The following is an 18,081-nucleotide window of genomic DNA, read 5'->3' as shown; positions in this document are numbered from 1 at the left end:
TGTATATTTATCATAGCATTTATTATATTTTAAAATTTTATAATATACTGTTGGAATTCCTTGAATATTTATTCATCTTTATTTTAAAGATTCGTATCTGTCAATAATTCTAATATTTACCTTTTCGACTTTTTATACGTGATTGTGAGCGCATATATTTTATTGTTGTTATAAACAAAATATTCAATACAAACGGAAGTAGCGTACAGTACACATGATCTATCATTCATTACCCCGCATTTCTGATTTCTATAACTGTTGAATTATGCTTAATATGATACATTTCTCTTATCACTCGCCTTAAAACTTGTTTCTTTGACAAATATTAATCAAAAATTACGACAGAACGTTAATATAGTTTGTAACTCTATATAATTTGAAACCAAATATTATATTTGAGTCTGGTTTTATTAATTTCAATGTTTTAGAAGTAGGCCCTAAGTTTAAATCATTTTATAAAATTATATGTTCGATATTTATTTAAAATGCTTAATTTTCTGTTTTTAGTATAATTTTAAATATCTTAATTACTTAATTAAAAAGTATTGCCAAGATATTTTTAAAGTATCATATTCTGGAAAATTAGTGAATGTAAGTAAAAACAATTTAATCTTATATTATTGTTTAAATTAAGTTATAGAAATTTATTAATATTTTTTCATGTTTTTAAATAATGAAATAGCAAAACTTTCGTCTTCTTTATCTTTTAGCCTACATGAAATATCTCATTTTAGAATTAAATATATCTAATATTAAGTGTATTATTATAATAGTGTACGCCTATATATATTATTACTTTATACTTGTTTTATTTCACAAAATACCTCAGAAAAAATAATTATTGAAATCTTCAATACTCACGAGATAACCAGGATGATGCAAAATAATCGGAGTTAAAATAATATTTATCGATAACGAATCTGATATTGCTACAGATATATCGTTTCAGGAAGGAGATATAGATAGATAAGGCTCATCTGTAGATGAGATTTATCGAGCGCTGGGATCCTGTCTAAATAAACAGGTCGTTCATTAAGACTTGGGAGTCGTAAGTCCAAAGCGGGACGTTCGTTGTAGTAACAGGAATTCTCGCCCTATTACATCGATTTGATGCAACTAAATTAAAAGTTCTACTCACGAAAAGAAGCTGTCGGGTTGAATTATGGGCAGCAGACACGTGATGTCGGTGCAGGAATCAAATCAAATGAAGGCTATACTTCGACTTTTGTAATAAATCACTTGACCCGATCAATTCTACAAGAGATTATGTCACAAAAATAAGAAATTCTTAATTGTGACATACTAGCTTTTTATCTGTTAACTTTCATCGTTTAAAAGAGACATATACGAAACTTTTTAAATTTTTATATGCTAAAAATAAAAATAAATTTTGACGATAGAAAATAAATATCATCTTCAAAAATTGCATCATTTAAATATTGTATTTATTACATATTTGTAAAAGAATTCATAAACTTTCTATACAAGAATCGGAAGTGTGTTTTGATTTAAGATTAATCACTTTGAAGAAAATGTAGACTAGTCTAACAAAATTTTATGAAACAACATCGAGTGGATAAGCTGTTTTATGAATTTAAAGTATAATCATATCTTTGATCTAAATACAGTCTATTATTTTTCTATCGTGAGAAAGGTAAATAAAAATATTAAACAGACTTAAAATTTTACAAATAAAAACACGTGTTACTTAATAGCATTAAAAAACAAATTTTAAACAAATTAATCTTCAGCATATGTCATTATTTGTTTACAACTTAACGTCGAAAAATAAAACTAAATTTAATCTAGAATCAAATTTTCCTATTGTTGAGAACAGGCTGTATTGTGTCTTTTAGAGTCTTCTAGCCTCTTAAATTCTTGTAGCGAAATAAAACTTTTATAAGAGACTTTTGAAAACATATTTTAAACTATTTTCTCTTGAATTTTTGAGTGGAAACTCAAAGTTTGCTTAGGTTTCCGTTTTTCCTAACTTATCTGCAGTTTGAGTAATACCGAACTGTTGAATGCGTTTACTTTTCGAAAATAGCTTGCCAAGTTCTTTTAAAACTGTGCAAGTGTTAACATTGAATGATAAAATTGATCCGAAATCTATAAATCCAAAGTTTAACTTTTCTGATCATTCAAAAAAACCCAAAACTCCTGGATACTGAACAGAAAAATTGTACTTGTTTATTTAAAAATACTTTTCTGAATAAGTTTGGATACTAAACTACATATATGCGTGATAGTATATTCTATGTGAATGTATATTATCAAACAATTTTTGATAGAATTAGGCTATAAACATTAAAAATTATTATAATTTTCGTGAAATTATTTTCTTGATTAATTTTAAAATAGTATCATTTTCAAGGATAAAAACATTTGAAAATAAAGTTAGTAAAACGAACGAAACTTTCCTTTGCAAATAAAAATCTCATTTAAAAAGGAAAGTTTGTCTTACTTTAAAAATTAAAATCAAATCATATAAGAATGAATACATATAATAATTAAAAATTATTATTATCAAGTTCAAGCAGGCAAAACATTTTTTTAGTGAAAGAAATTCTTTTTAATATTTTAAAACTATTCTCTTTTAAAAAATAGAAATGTTGTCTGTCAGTTTTTCGTACTTTATTTCTTCTTGATTTAATAAGATAAAATAAATGTATATTTCTTAATACTAAGATAAAATTTAACTCTCCTTCAGGCTACAAATGTTGGTTTCGCTTAATATGTTTCAAACTAAGAATATTTTTTTGATTTATTAGTTTTTGAAGTAAAGAAAAGGATATTAAAAATATATTTTATGATTTAAATATGCTCTATTTAAATTAAAGATTATAAAGCTATACAACGACATCGTTTTTAAACATTTTTTTTAAAAATGGATTGATGAAAAACTATAATCTAGAATTTCAAATAAATTAATTTTATTTGCTTGTAAAATGTCTTTAAAATTAGCCGATTAGACTAGATGGCAGATAAAATGATACAATTTTAAACTGGTTACCGTTAACAAAACTAGAAATTAGAAAAACTACATTTTAAAAAATTCTCCGTGCAATGATTATAGACTATTAGTACATTTAAATTTGAATATATTAATCAAAAAATATTTATGATACGAATAATTCAATTGAACGGTTTCTATAGAAAAATTAAAGCGATTCTAAATTTACGATTTTTTGCATCTTAAGCAAGTTATGATCATTTTCATTTTGCACAAAAAATTTTGTAGTGTCTGTGAAGATGCTGTTACAACTCGATTTCCAGAACACATGTTGCAAATAACACAAGAATTTCTTGAAATGAGTTTTATAACAGAGAGAGAACAAAGCGTGATGCAACGTATTAAAACAATCAAATAAAAATCTATAAAGTATATACATAATATTTATATTAAGTCTGTTTATGACTTTAAAAAAATCTTATTTAGTATAATACGAAAAAAAACTAAATGGCATTTGTTCTTAATAATATTTTAAGAACAAATGTCATTTATCATTACTGTTTATCATCGAGCTGTATGATCACGGAAGTAATCCGAAAATCCTATCCACAACTTAATCATTGGAACTGTCACTAGAAAAGTCTAGGAGATTTAGATGGTTAGTTTTAGCTAAAGAAGTTGATTAAGGTTCTCAAAGTTTATTGAGTTAACTCTTTATTTAATTTCTTTATCTTTGAATAATTTGTTGACATTTTAAGATTTTAGATAGAGCTAATGAAAGTTAAGAGAAAAATAATTAGCTTATAATCCTTACAAATTTCAAACTTATAAAAAAAATATATAGGTATTATGATAGAAATCTTAGTTCAAGATCATAGTAAATGAAAAATGGGATGGTTTAAAACATTTGATTTTACAGAGAAGTAATTAACGTAAAGAACCCGAGTTCATTTAAAACCCTAGTGACAAATAATTTTAAAATATCAAGTCTGAAATTCCCCCATGTAAAATAAACAACATAATATTTAAAAATAGATGAAACAAAGTAAAACATAAGTTAAAGAACATTGTACTAAAACACCCTTACAAATGTTAAAAACTTTACATACTATCTACAAATAATAATAAATATTTAATTTTTCAGCTATTCATTTTTTATATACAGTATTTCTTTCTGATATAATTATAACAACTTTATTCAAGGTTAATTAATAAATAAATTCTATAAAAATGAACATGTTATATGTCACGAATTTGGCATTGTTGTAGTATGTATGTTTAATGTCTAAAAGTAATGATATACTTTAGACTATAATTTAAGCGAAAAAATAAAAGTTTCACTTGTTAAAAATGGAGACTATATCTATAGTCGCTTCTTAGTTGTTAAATAACTTTTTAACTTTCAAAATAGATATGGAATATTCCACAGAAATTTAAATGAACGTTTTCAACTTAATGTTTGATTATAGTTCCTTTTTGATTCGTGTTAGAACTCTTTAACTGAGAAACTTCCTTAAATAAATCAACAAATTTATTTGGTTTATCAGGAAAATAAAAGTATAGAAAAACAATAAATACTGCAATTACCTTATTATGTTAATATGCAATTACCTTTATAGGAATCTGAAATCAAAATTTCCGTTATAATGTTCGGATTATATACAAAAAGAGTGTACAATTATAACAAGTTGCTTTTTAAATTGCCATTCTATAATAAGGCGTAATGACAGCGTAAAACACAATATATATATATTTTTTAATTTATAGGACTTATATTAGTTTTTCTATTTTTAACGCACGGGGAAATTGTTTATATGAATTATCTGGCGATCAATTACGGCAATTACAAATACATTAAAAGTCTTCGCTCACTTACTCCTTCAAGATCAGAAATCTTTGTAAATTAATCTATTTATATCAATTAACTTTGATTGAAATGAGTGTAAGCTATCATTATAGTGAGATCGAATCAATGAGAAATGTTGCTCAGCTAAAATAAAACAACCGAAATAGATCTTTTCCGATATTTTAAACTTTTGATCAAGCTCGAAATATCTCTATTTTGAAAGTAATTATAATGCGCTCGATTATCTGTTCTAAAATTAGGCCTCTTTCCACAAATTTACAACGAAAATGTAATGCTGATAATTCGATAATGTTCAATATCAAATTTTTGTTATAAATCTGAAGTTATTTTCTTTGGCTCAAATCAATCAAAAAGACATTATCGAATGCGATCGGCACATTTAAAAGTCTGCTTATTAATTAAGATTTCTATAAGCTACAGTTTCATTATTTCAAATATTGTTTCAATTTGTAGCTAAATCAACAGCGTTTGTTAGTAAACTTGTGTATTATTCGTAATCAATGGAGTGTATTATAGATCCACGATATTCATACAAAATTATCTGGTGTAATAATATAAAATCATGATATTTTATTATTATATTAACTTTAGATTACATATGAGATTATCAATTTTACTGCATGGTTTGTGGCGCATGGAGCATCGTTTTGCTCTAAGTTAAGAGTATTATTTCCCAGACATTGTCTCATAAATGAAATTTTGCTGGTGATGAAAAAAAATGCAACTTATTTATGCGCTGTAATTATCAAAATTAAATTTTTTTATATTTTATTTAACATATAAAATATAATCAAAGCTATAATATAATAATTTGAATTTTAATAGTTATTCAAAGATTACTATTTACGTATTTAATTATTCTTTTAACAATAAATAATTTTTTATTTCAAAGTTTATGAACTGTATTAAATCATTTTGTTTTCAATTCATTTCTTCGTACAGGTTTTTCGAGATATGTAATAAGGTTTTCAGAAAATGAAGTTTAAATAGCACAGTAATTGAATTAACTAAATATTATGTAATATTAAATTTTGTCCGGAATTTAAGCAGTTATCTTCTTTTAATATAACTATATAATATGGTATTATTTTCATTAGCTACTGTTTCCGAAAAGCAATTCATAGGCTATTTAAGAAAGCATAAGTCTCGCAAATAACTAAACACCAAATTATTCAAAATATAATCATCTATCTGAAAAGTAGCAAATGTTTTTTAATGAGATACCATTTTCTTTACGATCTTATTTAATTATCTATTTTATACGCCTATAAAATAAAACGTTAAACATTCTACCAATAGAATACGCTACTGGTCTTGACTCCATTTTTTCCCTTTTATTAATATTAACTAAGGACAGTTTATTTGAAGAAACTTTATGATTTATATTATAGAAAAAATCCGTAGCAACTTTAACTTCGTTTTAAATTATAAATTATAATTATTAAAATAAATTATAATATTTTTAGCAATTTACACTATTAGATTGTTATTTCGAAGGCGGCCACCATTGCCTTATGGCATTTCCAATGTAATTTTGTAATAAAGAATAAAATTATTAAACGAACATAAATCTATTGTTTACGGCATATGGGAATGTGCCTTTAAAAATCTACACTGATCTCCAGGATGCCCGTGCTTTGACAAAAATTTTATTTATATATTGTATAGAACTTCATTTCTATTCAAATGTAAATTAATACTTTCATCTAATATTGTAACTAGACCTATTATATTTACATTAATATCTTATTTTAATTGTCTAAAATTGTTTCGAGAGAAATAAAAAATTAAATGTCGTTAAGATTTCTTTTATTTTCATTGCTTCTGGCTATTTTTAAAGAATCACGAAAGAGAGAGAGAGAGAGAGAGATCGTCTCGTCTTTATCTCTATTTTCCCTGATTTTGCGTATCTTCTCGTTGTTTTCGGCCCATCTTTAATTGTCTCATTTGACCTTCCTCTCACGAATTCTACTCGAAGATTCATTTTGTTGTCAATTTTTATATCTTCTTATCTTCTATTCTTTTTATTTTAATTTTCTGCTGTTTATCCTGATGATTTGTATTTTCTTTATTTTGACAAAATATATTTAATAATGCTTTTGTATTATTTATGAGTTTTCAAATGTCTAGTATTTTAATATTTTTTTTCTTTCTTTTTGTAAATTATCTTAAACAAGGAAATATAAGCATCGCTTTGCTAATGCAAACAGAGCATTTCATTAAAAAAAAATCGTTCTTTTACCGTGATTTAAAAGCAAGTTGCAATATTTAACTTTAAAATTTCGTGTTTTTGCAGTTATAATATAGGAAAGTCTCATTAACTAAATATTATTTTTAAGATTTTTTATTAATACTGAATCCAAAAACATTAAGAATTTTTCTAAAATATTAACTTTTATAAGGAAAGTTTAAATGCGCAGCTTTTAAAGGTCGATAAAACCGGCTGTAAATAAGCTAACTGGCCTTGACTTTATCGGGAGAACCTCCGTTCTTCGACATTGTATGCTTTACTTTATATATGAAAATCCGAAAATCTATTCATATTTAAACATATTAGAAATATAAGATATAATAATGAACATATTCATTCCTGTTCACGTTCTTTATTAGGCCTATATATGTAATATCATAGATATTAATATATATTTTATTTCATATTTAGAGGTTTAATATATTTATATTAATAATTTTACTGGTTATTATTGATCAGATTTTATGACTAAATAGCATTTATGCTATAATTTTATTTACTTATTTGTTTATAGAAGTATATAGACTACTGATCGAAAATTTGAACTTTGTTAATAGACGAAAAATTAACATTTAAAAATAAGTTTTGTGTATAAAAAAGAAAAAAGTATCTATATCTTTTTTCTCAATCTTAATTATCTCAAAAAACAAAGACAAAATAAAGTTATATTTTAAAAACAATTGTATTTTAGATTATGAACTAAGCTTTCACTAAACGAAAATAACCTTTTACTGATTGTAAATAATTTGATGATTAATAGAGAATATAATAATTATGATTGAAGAAAGCGTCAACATTTAGTAAAAATGTCATTAAACATATAAATGAAAGCAAAATTACAATATACAAATTAAATTATTTCGTAATATATTTTTAATATAGTTAAGTATTGTGTCATTTTTGTTACTTATATTAAAAAAAAAAATAGTTTATTCAAAATACGAAAATTTAGCATAGACAATATTTTACAGCTTGTTGAATTTCACCTTTAAAAAGTAAGCTGAGTCTGGGTTATTTGAAACAGCTTCAAATATAAAAACCCTTTAGGTTAAATTTTGGAATATTTTCTCTTTTTAATATCTCATTTTTTAGCTGTCATTTCAATTTTCTATGAAATAAAATACGAGAATATTAACTTCCAATAATCTATGTTGCTAATATATACAATTGTGATTTTACTTAGAGAAAATAATTTGGCTTCGAATCTCAATTTGTTACTTGACTTCCTGGTCGGCGAATAGAAAACAAAGACTAGAAATGTCACTCTGTGTAAAAATAGTACTTTTGGTATGTATGTCATCATACATTCACCCAGCAAATTAAGCAAACAAACTAAGCGGTTGACAGTTTCGTATTCTTCAATCTCATTTTTATCGAATTCACAGTTATCATAACTAATTTGCGCTTTCAAATAAAATTCTGGTACTAATTTATTTTAATCATTTGAGAAACTGAAAACGTAATTTTTCTATACTGTTTAATCGAAATCCAATGTGATCTAAATGACATTGAAGCCACATTGTTTTTATTTTAAAGTGAAGGCAGGCAGGTAAAGTATTCTTTAATTTACTCATTGCTACAATACAAAAAATATTAATTCTCAGTTAATCTTTAATGTAAGGTCCAAATGCAAAATACCACACACATTAAAAATATTACAAACGCAAATTGTTCATTTTAAACGAATTTTGGTTACGTTGAATAATAATATTCAAATAATTTTATATTACTCTCAGACAATTCTCGTATCTCTTAGAATATGTGAAACGTTTCGTTCACCTTGAGTTGCAAAACGATAAGAACAAGTTAAGGCAGAACGTTTTCATGATAATCGATTCTCATTATATTTATTTAAACATTTTTTACATTATTGAATGTAAGAGAATTTTATAGATTAATTTACATCGTATATTATATACAATTTACAACACCTAAACGACGTTTAAAAGGGCATGAATAAATTGGAGAGTAATATTATAGTTTAATACAGCATTACTTTAAATATTAAATTACTGTGTAATATGCGTAACAAAAATATTAATAACCTGTTTAATCAATTACGTAATTATTATCTTATTAAGCAGATATTAATTGTTACATTAAAATAACTTACGTAATCTGATTACTTTAAGTAAAATTTCTTAATTATAGATTTGAATTGCTAAGAAAGTAATATCTTATGAATTTAAAACTATTCCAAATAATCTTTAATTCTATTCTGATAATTTTAATTTTTTTTATTTATCCAGAAACAACTTAAACACCCTTCGTAAATTATTAAGCCGTTGTCCTTGTTTTACGATCCTTTCCCAGCATTATATATGTTGCAAGCCTATATACTGTAGTTAAAATCTTTACATATTCAAAGAAAAATATTAGTCAAGAAATAATTTAATTTTGAACTTAAAATTGTCTTAAACTTGGACCTATTAACAAAAATGAAACGTGCAGAACAACCAAAATATTGAATTTCTGTTGTTATAATTTCAGCAAAAATAAAAGTTTGAATAATTAAAGCGAGAAAAAGTGTTTTAGTATGCTAAGATTGTCTTTATATAAAATACGGCCGAGGTAATTGCTAAAAGATAACTTTCAATTGTCGAATATCGACGACGGTAAGGAATTACTAGGAACAGAATTCAACCGTAGGCAATACTCTATGTTATTTTTAAGTTTACGTGAATACTTATAATTTACCATTTATGTACCGTACTTGGCCTTACATCTCGAAGAAAAGATTTATAAACTCGCAATGGTTTAACGAACTATAGTAATTTCATTCTGATGATCATATTTCAACTCTGTCTTATTATAATTGCCCTTTCTTTGTTCCTTAACCACTTTTGCATTTCCCCATAAATAACTAGTGTCGCAGGAAGTGTCAAGCTATTTCAGTGCAAGTCTGTTAAAAGTTGAAAGAATTTCTTTGGTGTGTATATATGTATCTTGTTCGTTGGAACGATGCCAAATTCTCTTTTCGCCAGAACAGCGTTCACTCTGCATAATGTGACGAAACGGAAACGTTATCACAAGCAGGTGACATTTTTTCTCTTCGTATGCAAAAGATTTCGACCTACAACTATGACCATTTTATCGCTTTTGTGCATAAAATGAATCGCGTGCAGCGGGAGTGCCACTAATGCTAACCCCGTAGCAATGGCTTACGTTCCCTCTTACTGTAATTACGTTTGTAGACTTTGATATCCACGATAAAATTTGTAGAAAGCTAAATGCGAAATTTTTACACTTAAATAATGCCTCGTAATGAAGTAGTCGAAAGCTTTCTCATCAAGAATGTAGACCTAATAAATTTACGAATTAAACCATTAGGACATCCGCCCATTGCTGATAACAAGATTATAATAAAATTAAAGACACTGTTATGTTCTCTGTCTCGTTTATCCAGAATTTATAACTGAACAGTCGATCGAGAGGAAATTTATTATAATATTTAACATTTTAGCTTTCCACGGAATGTATTTATTATCATAACAATCCTACGTATTTATATATAACTTATACGAAAAATAAATTACTCAGATTTTACAAGCTTATCTCATAGTAAAGAGGATAAATTAAACTTAGATTTATTTACGTGAAACTATGGATATAATTTGATAATTAAACTTGAGAATTTACTTGTTTTTAAGTAACAAAAATTTAAATTCTCAAGTAGCCTAAGTGTAATAATATTATATCCAATATCAAACCAATATGACAATATCCAATAAAAATATTCAATTGTAATTTCAAACTTGGATGTATCATTACTTAAACTTTACCAAGAAGGTAAAGGGCTTTTTAGTGACGTGCAAAAATGAAATTAAATGCAAAGGAGATATGCTATATAATATTTTGAAAATGTTACTATTATTTTTGTTGGATTTATTAGTAGAATAGGTATGGGATTGGTACAAAACAGAATTGACGGTTGTTTAACACAAAGTTAGAATTTAATTCAAGAACAAAAAGTTAGCAATTTTATGCAGTCGGGTCCATTTTTCTTGCAGGCACGAATTTTTTCCGGCGGCCGATGTTGTGGACATGTATTAAATGCTAGGGTTCTGAAGAATGGTACCCTTAATCTTTCTTAAAACAGATCATACATTAAACATTTTACAAATGTTGTATTAAACTATTGTTTGGAAAATCTTTCAACGCAGTTTCTCATTTTTATCGATTTTCAATAAAATTTTCGATATCTAAAATGATCACTTTACACATATAGATAGCCACAATAAAACTTCCGACAAATTTTAATTGAAAATAGTCAATATATAAATGACTTATTTTGGTTTGAAAGAAGAAATGTAATTAAATTGAATAAAAATAGCAATTTTAATATACTTAAATGTAAATATAGCGTAATTATTCTGACGCGAAAATCAATTAGAATATTATCGTAAAATTCTACGATTTATATTAGATAGGCGCACAACTTATTTATGCAGAAAATAACAAATATCCGATATGAGAATTCTGCCGTTCTTTATAAAATGGCTGTTTTAAATAACTTTAGGCTGAAAATAGTTGAATTTCAAAACATGGGTTCAATATCATTTAAATAAAATAGAAAGTCTAAATTATTAAACTTTGAAATTATATTATAAATACACGAATCGAAAAATTATTATATTCGGTAAAAATTGTAGAATTCATTTTAAAAGTCACGTGAGCAACAGATTTAGATTATATTTAATTTAATCAAATATTTGCTAATATGAAACAGGCCTATAGGTTAATATTTCATTGTTACATTCGTTTCCTTCAATAACTTTTTAACGAAATTGAATAAATCAACTTGCCAATTCTCACAGATAAGTTATCGCTGTTATTCCCTTTCTAGATGAAATATAATATAATATAATATTTGAAATAATGCTACCAAATTATAACGATAAAATAACTGAGAAATCGGTATATAGGCCTATTACTATAGTAGTAAAGAATTACTACAGTAATATATACAGTAATAAAGTAGCATAAAAAGATTTTGTAATTCGTTGTTACGTAAAGGTAAAATTATGCTTACTGTAATAGAATAACAATCTGTAAATAAATAAGAGTAAATTATATGAAAAATGTTTAATTAAAAAATTCTAATTATAAAATATAGCCTTTTATTGCACAGAGTATTGATAACAAAATTCTTTTTCTTCGGTAACATTAAAATTTAAATAGATTCGTATTTTTGCAAATGTTTCCAAGTTGTTAAGTAAGGAAATATTATAATTGATAAAAAAAAAAGATACAAATAATACATAACTTATAACTTAACTATTTAGAAATATTTAGAAGATTTTTAATCTTATCTGTCCGTATCGAGTATCATAATTATTTCAATTCTTAGGGGATTAAAAACCTATTAATTGGTTCTAAACATTAAAATTTCGAAGGCAACAAATAAATAAAACAGTTTAACGAAATCTTAGTTAATAAATCAAATGATAAAAAACGCACTTTTAGCTGAGATTGACTTATAATTCTTGTAAAATAAAATGCAGTTATTTTGTTTCCATCGTATGGCTATGTTTATCTCATGTAGTTTAGTCTTATTTGGGGACAAATGAAGACTTAATTATTAGTTTTGGCTGCTTATGCATCTAAGCCACTCGAAAAATAAGTATATATATATAGCATATTAAATAGCCAAGAATTTCAAAGACGTGAAAGAACAAAACGATAAATCGTTGTTTTAGTTTATAAAGTTAAATAGATTCGAAAAATTTAGATTAAGCTTATTAAATCAATCGGCCAAATAAGATATTGGAACGTAAATAATTTAAATGTTTTCCTTCGAACAAATTCTTTACAACGTGTAACTTTGTAGGATGACTTTTGGCAAGAAACGAAGACATTTTACTTCAAATTGAAGTAAAAAGGCAACAACTTACGACTAAAACTCTTTGCCTTCTTCTAATGAATTCAAAGTTAAATTTTATAATAAGAATAAGTATAAAGGACAAATAGAAAAGTATGAACATTCGAATTAGGCTATATATAGCTAGAAATTCGGTTACATCATAAAATCAGTAAATGTGCGGAAAGATATATTCAGCAGTAGATGAGAAGCTTTGCCCGACTTTGACGCAAATTTACCCTGTTGCTAAATTAAGTACAGGTAAATAGAGGAGAGAAAGTAAAGAACATATTACGAAAATTACATTCCGTAAAAGACAACAAAACATTTTGAGGAAACAAAATAAGAATAAACTTAAATCAGGTAATTTTTATTAACTCAAAGTATTTATTTCAATAAATTAATTTAGGCCTAAACTTAATTTTTAACGGATGTATAGTACACACATTTTATATATTGTAAAACAGTCTTATCACAACTACAGATCAAACCTAAGAAAACGAATTGCTCGTTATTACGTAGGTTGCGTAAGAAGAAAATACAGCAGAGGAAAACTTCTAAAGCTATATCGCTGTTAAAACTAAAAATATTATATTATTTAGAGTAGACCATATAATATAAATAGCGTAAATACAGTATAATTGTATTATATAGATACCTAAATACCATAAAATTGCACATAAGCCTGAGATATTTTATAGTTTATGAGTATAGTTGATAATGTATTAAAATTAATCGAGAAATTGTCTAAATAATTTCGAATAATTTCAATAGTATATAAAGTTACTTATTTTAAGTAAAATCTTTAGCAAAATGAGATTTTTATTTTTTAAACTTAAGCTAAAATCGTAAAGAGATTAAATTTGCATGAGGCCTAAGTCCCCAAAATCGCTTATTGTGTTAATTTTGTTACGTACGTTTTAATTGTGAACATTTAAATTGATAAATTTATAAATTAGAAAACCAACTCAATGATAATTAGATCTGTTTAAAAACATTTTGGATTTAGAGCTTTTATAAACCTTATGAACTAAACTTTTCAGTGAAACGCTTCTCGTTAAACATTTTAGTTTTAAATCTTAAATTATTTAAGTTAGGAATTTTCATTCAAAATTAAAATAAATCTAGAAAACTAATTAGCATAAACAAATTTAATTTATTAGTGTTAAATTTTACATATGTTCATAACTTAATTCTATTTTTTCTCCAGTGAATGTTAATAGACTGTTATTAAAATATTTTAAGTAAATCCCATTTCTTAAATGCTATAAATGAATTAAATTTCAATTGGATTGAAAAACATTGAATTTACTTTCAAATAACTCATCGGAAAGAAAATCTACCGATGAATTAAAACAATGTCAACTACCAAGTTTATGAAATGGTAATGACGTACTCGTCTCACGTCGAAACCTGTTTTGTTTGAACTAAGAATTTATTTAATATTAATACATTGAAAACAACTTCTCAATCGAAATTGAAAAAAAAATTGAGATCTGCTCATATATTTATCTAGAAAGAATTTAGATGTGTTTAGATTAAAGGATAAAACAATAAAAAAAGAAGTGATGTTGACAGTTCAGTAGTTTTCTTTTAAAAATTGTCAGAAATTGTTCATTCGAATTACATTTTCTGTATCTTTATGTTGCTTTTTATTGATAAAATATTCTTTCAAAAAATTTCAGAATCATCCTTTGACAGTAGATAACAGCCACGCATTTCTATTTAAACAACTAGTGATAATTATTTTATAATAAGTTTAAGTGAAAGATGCTATTTTCTACTCTATCCTTTAAAATAAAGTTAGATTTAGATTTCAAATTAACTATTATGAATGAAACTACGAACGTAATTTTAACTTCTCGATTAAAAAGATCGACGATTTCAGAAAATATTTTTTTTAGAACAAAATAGTTTCAAATTAATATGTTTTAAACGAATTCATAATAAAATTCTTGATTATTTTTAATAATTTTACGAAAGTTAATTAATAATTAAATATTTTTGAGCGGTTTTTATGACTTTTAGTTGATACGTAAATGCTGGAAATCACGATATTAAAATACTGTTTATTATTGATGTTTTTATTTTATTTTTGAATCTCAAATTAGAATTGCTTAGCTTTGAGAATGTTAAAGAAGACATTTTGAAAATTAAAGAAGAATACTTAAAAAAAAAGCGAAAACTCTAATAAGGATCAGATATTTTGTAACAATAGAGTCTATAAGTTATATAATCAAAACGTTCCTTTATAAAATATTCAAGTTTTCGATAGAAATTTTTAAAATTGCTTACACTCCAATTTAAAGTTGTCTATATTTTATTATTCACATTGTTTTCAGTGTTTTTTGAAGTTTTGTATTTTGATTCATTAAGATAAATAGTCCTATTTATTATAATCTATAGGTTTTTAGTTGTGAAAATTAATTTATAAGCTTGTGTTTAAACTGATTTTATAAACATTCTACTCAGAAAGCAATTGTTAAATATTTCACCTTATTTCTAATTTATTTTGTATCGAAACTTTAGAAAATCTCTCAAACACTCTGACGAGATCAGAAATAAGAAAGGGAATTTCGTCAGAAATAGGCCAAGAAATATATTTTTTTAAGATACAGAAATCAAAAAATTTAGGGAAAAACTCGATTTTAAGATATTTAATATAACAGAACGAATAATGACAAAGTTTTAGAATAACAAAAATGAAAAACTACTATTTCAATTTAAAATGGTTGATTATTTTATTGTAAGAAATCTGTGATAGTTAGATTTGCTTGGTTTAACTTTTTTAAATAAAATATTTAAATAAAGTTTGTTATAAAATATATAACGGCGGGACACAGTACTGTAGAAGTCTTTCATCCCCTATATATTTATACTCTGTGTTGTATATTCTTTTAGCAGAATTCTGATAGATTAACACATAAGTAAAAGTAATACCGCTGTAAACTTGTATTAAATTTGATTATTTTCTTCTATTATTTCATCAAATGTCTTGCCTTGTATAAACGTTTTCTAAATTTAATAATTGCAAGTTTAGAGAATATTTTGATGAATTTATGTAAATAGTGTTCACACGTTTTAATCTAGCAAATCTATCCTATAAATAAAATTACATAAAATGAACAATTTTTTCTAGATTTTTGTGCGATGATGATAATAGCTAACAGGAATATAAAGTTCACACACTATTTCAGATTTATACTGTTTAATTGTAACTCTATTACAGTCTGTAATTTGAATAGTTTATATAATTTTGAGAAATTATTTACGATATAAGTTTATTTTGCAATGAAATTAAATCTCAACTTACAAAATGATTTACTATCGATATTTAGTTAATTTTTATAAAAATTATAATGATAATTATATTCTAATTTCTATTATGAAAGACTTATTGTACAGTACAGAATGTAAGAGATTTAGATACGATTTGTTATAATGTTTTGTATATTTTATCTGATCACAAAATAAAATTATGCCGTTCTTTTTACCTCTATGCCCATACTCTTATCAATTTCTGTTTGTATCATTGTCTACTTGAACCTTGTTTATTAATAAGACTTATTACACTGGTGTAGTTTCCGATTAGAAAATAGAGGAAATCTTAGTCAAAAAATCAAAGCAAAATAAAGATCTTTATTTTGCTTTGATTTTTTGACTAAGATTTCCTCTATTTTCTAATCGGAAACTACACCAGTGTAATAAGTCTTATTAATAAACAAGGTTCAAGTAAACAAGGATACAAACAGAAATTTAAAATTATGCCGATTGACAAAACTATTTATTTTAGAACAATATTATACATAGAAATAAAAGTACAATGATAACAGATTTACTTATTCATTCAGCTGTATTTTTAAGTATCATGTTTAATTTAAACCAGAAGTTATTTCTCTCTAATTCAATATTAATTTCCATAGTAATTGAATAAAATAGGGGCACGTACATTTTAAATACTATAGGCTTATATCTTAATAACAAAATCATTTTATGTAATTGAATATATTCTGAAACGTATAAAAATTCATTAGAAATTAATAGTATTTTTAACATAATTGAAAAATAATTAATGGAATAAAAATTTGTCATTATTCGCAAATTAATTTAAAGAGTATTTTTTGTCAGTTTTTAACAGAACTTGCAGAAAACTAATTCTATTCTATCGTGCACACTTATAATCGAAAATATTCTTTCTGTTTAGAATTATTAATTTCGATTAATTAATCGTGTATTGAGCATTATCAATAAATATTAGTTACATCGAAAGAGTAATAATAATGTACTGGAAATAAGAATAAAGGAATAAATGAGAGTAGAAATTTATTTCTATTTTTTCGTTTAACTAGACTAGAATCAAAAATTTAAAGTTAAAACTTGCATATAAACCTATAATATATTCTTTGTACGTACAATTGATTACAGATATGCTTAAATATGTCTATTTAATAAATAACGAAAGTAATGAAATTTAATAAATTTATTTTTAAACGTAGAATCAGGTAGAAGCTTACTTTTTAACTTTATAACGCAGGCCTATACGGTCTGCAATGTTTACTTTCATAAAGTAGTTTTATTAAATATATTTAAATTCCAAAATTCAGTAGAATTGATTATTTTAATATCTCATTTTTACTGATTTTTGAATGAAAGTAACTTGTAGATTTAAGCACTAGAAATTAAATTTAGTAACTATTAGATTGGGCCTAGGTTTTTGCTTACGTGTAGTCTGTCTTTTCAATACTATAATTTATTTATGAATCCTTATAAATTTAATACTTTATAATTAAGCTGTTTATCGTATTTCTGGAAAATACATAGGCCTATAAGTAAAATTTTCTAAACAGTTTAAAACTAAGACGGTTACTAGAATTCTTAACGAACCGAAAGCTCGATTTCGATATCCTTAAATAATGCAGTAACTTTTTAATAAATAAGAGGCTGCATTATTAATCAACTACTCTAAATGTAAAATTTATAAATAAATTATATTTAATTTAATCGAAAAGTCATCACGAGTTTTTCTTACTCCGTCTGCATCTAAACATATAGCCTATATTTTTTAAAAGAAATCATCGAAACCGAATTCTAATTTATTAAATTAGTTTATAGTTACGTGAGAAGTGTGTCTAATTTTAATATTTTATCAA

The 18,081-nt window shown here is 24.9% G+C and overlaps 1 protein-coding gene across 8 annotated transcripts in view; it reads left to right on the top strand.

Moving 5' to 3' along the window:
• Window positions 1–18,081, top strand: part of LOC136983191 (transcription factor Sox-13-like) — a 377,109-nt gene that overhangs the window by 250,849 nt on the left and 108,179 nt on the right. The window lies entirely within an intron of this gene.

The sequence above is a fragment of the Centruroides vittatus genome, unplaced genomic scaffold (genome assembly GCF_030686945.1).
Source record: "Centruroides vittatus isolate TY-2023 unplaced genomic scaffold, ASM3068694v2 contig_878, whole genome shotgun sequence".
NCBI classification, from domain to species: Eukaryota; Metazoa; Arthropoda; class Arachnida; order Scorpiones; family Buthidae; genus Centruroides; species Centruroides vittatus.
Note: the sequence above shows the minus strand (reverse complement) of the source record. Positions and strands in the feature narration are given on the sequence as shown.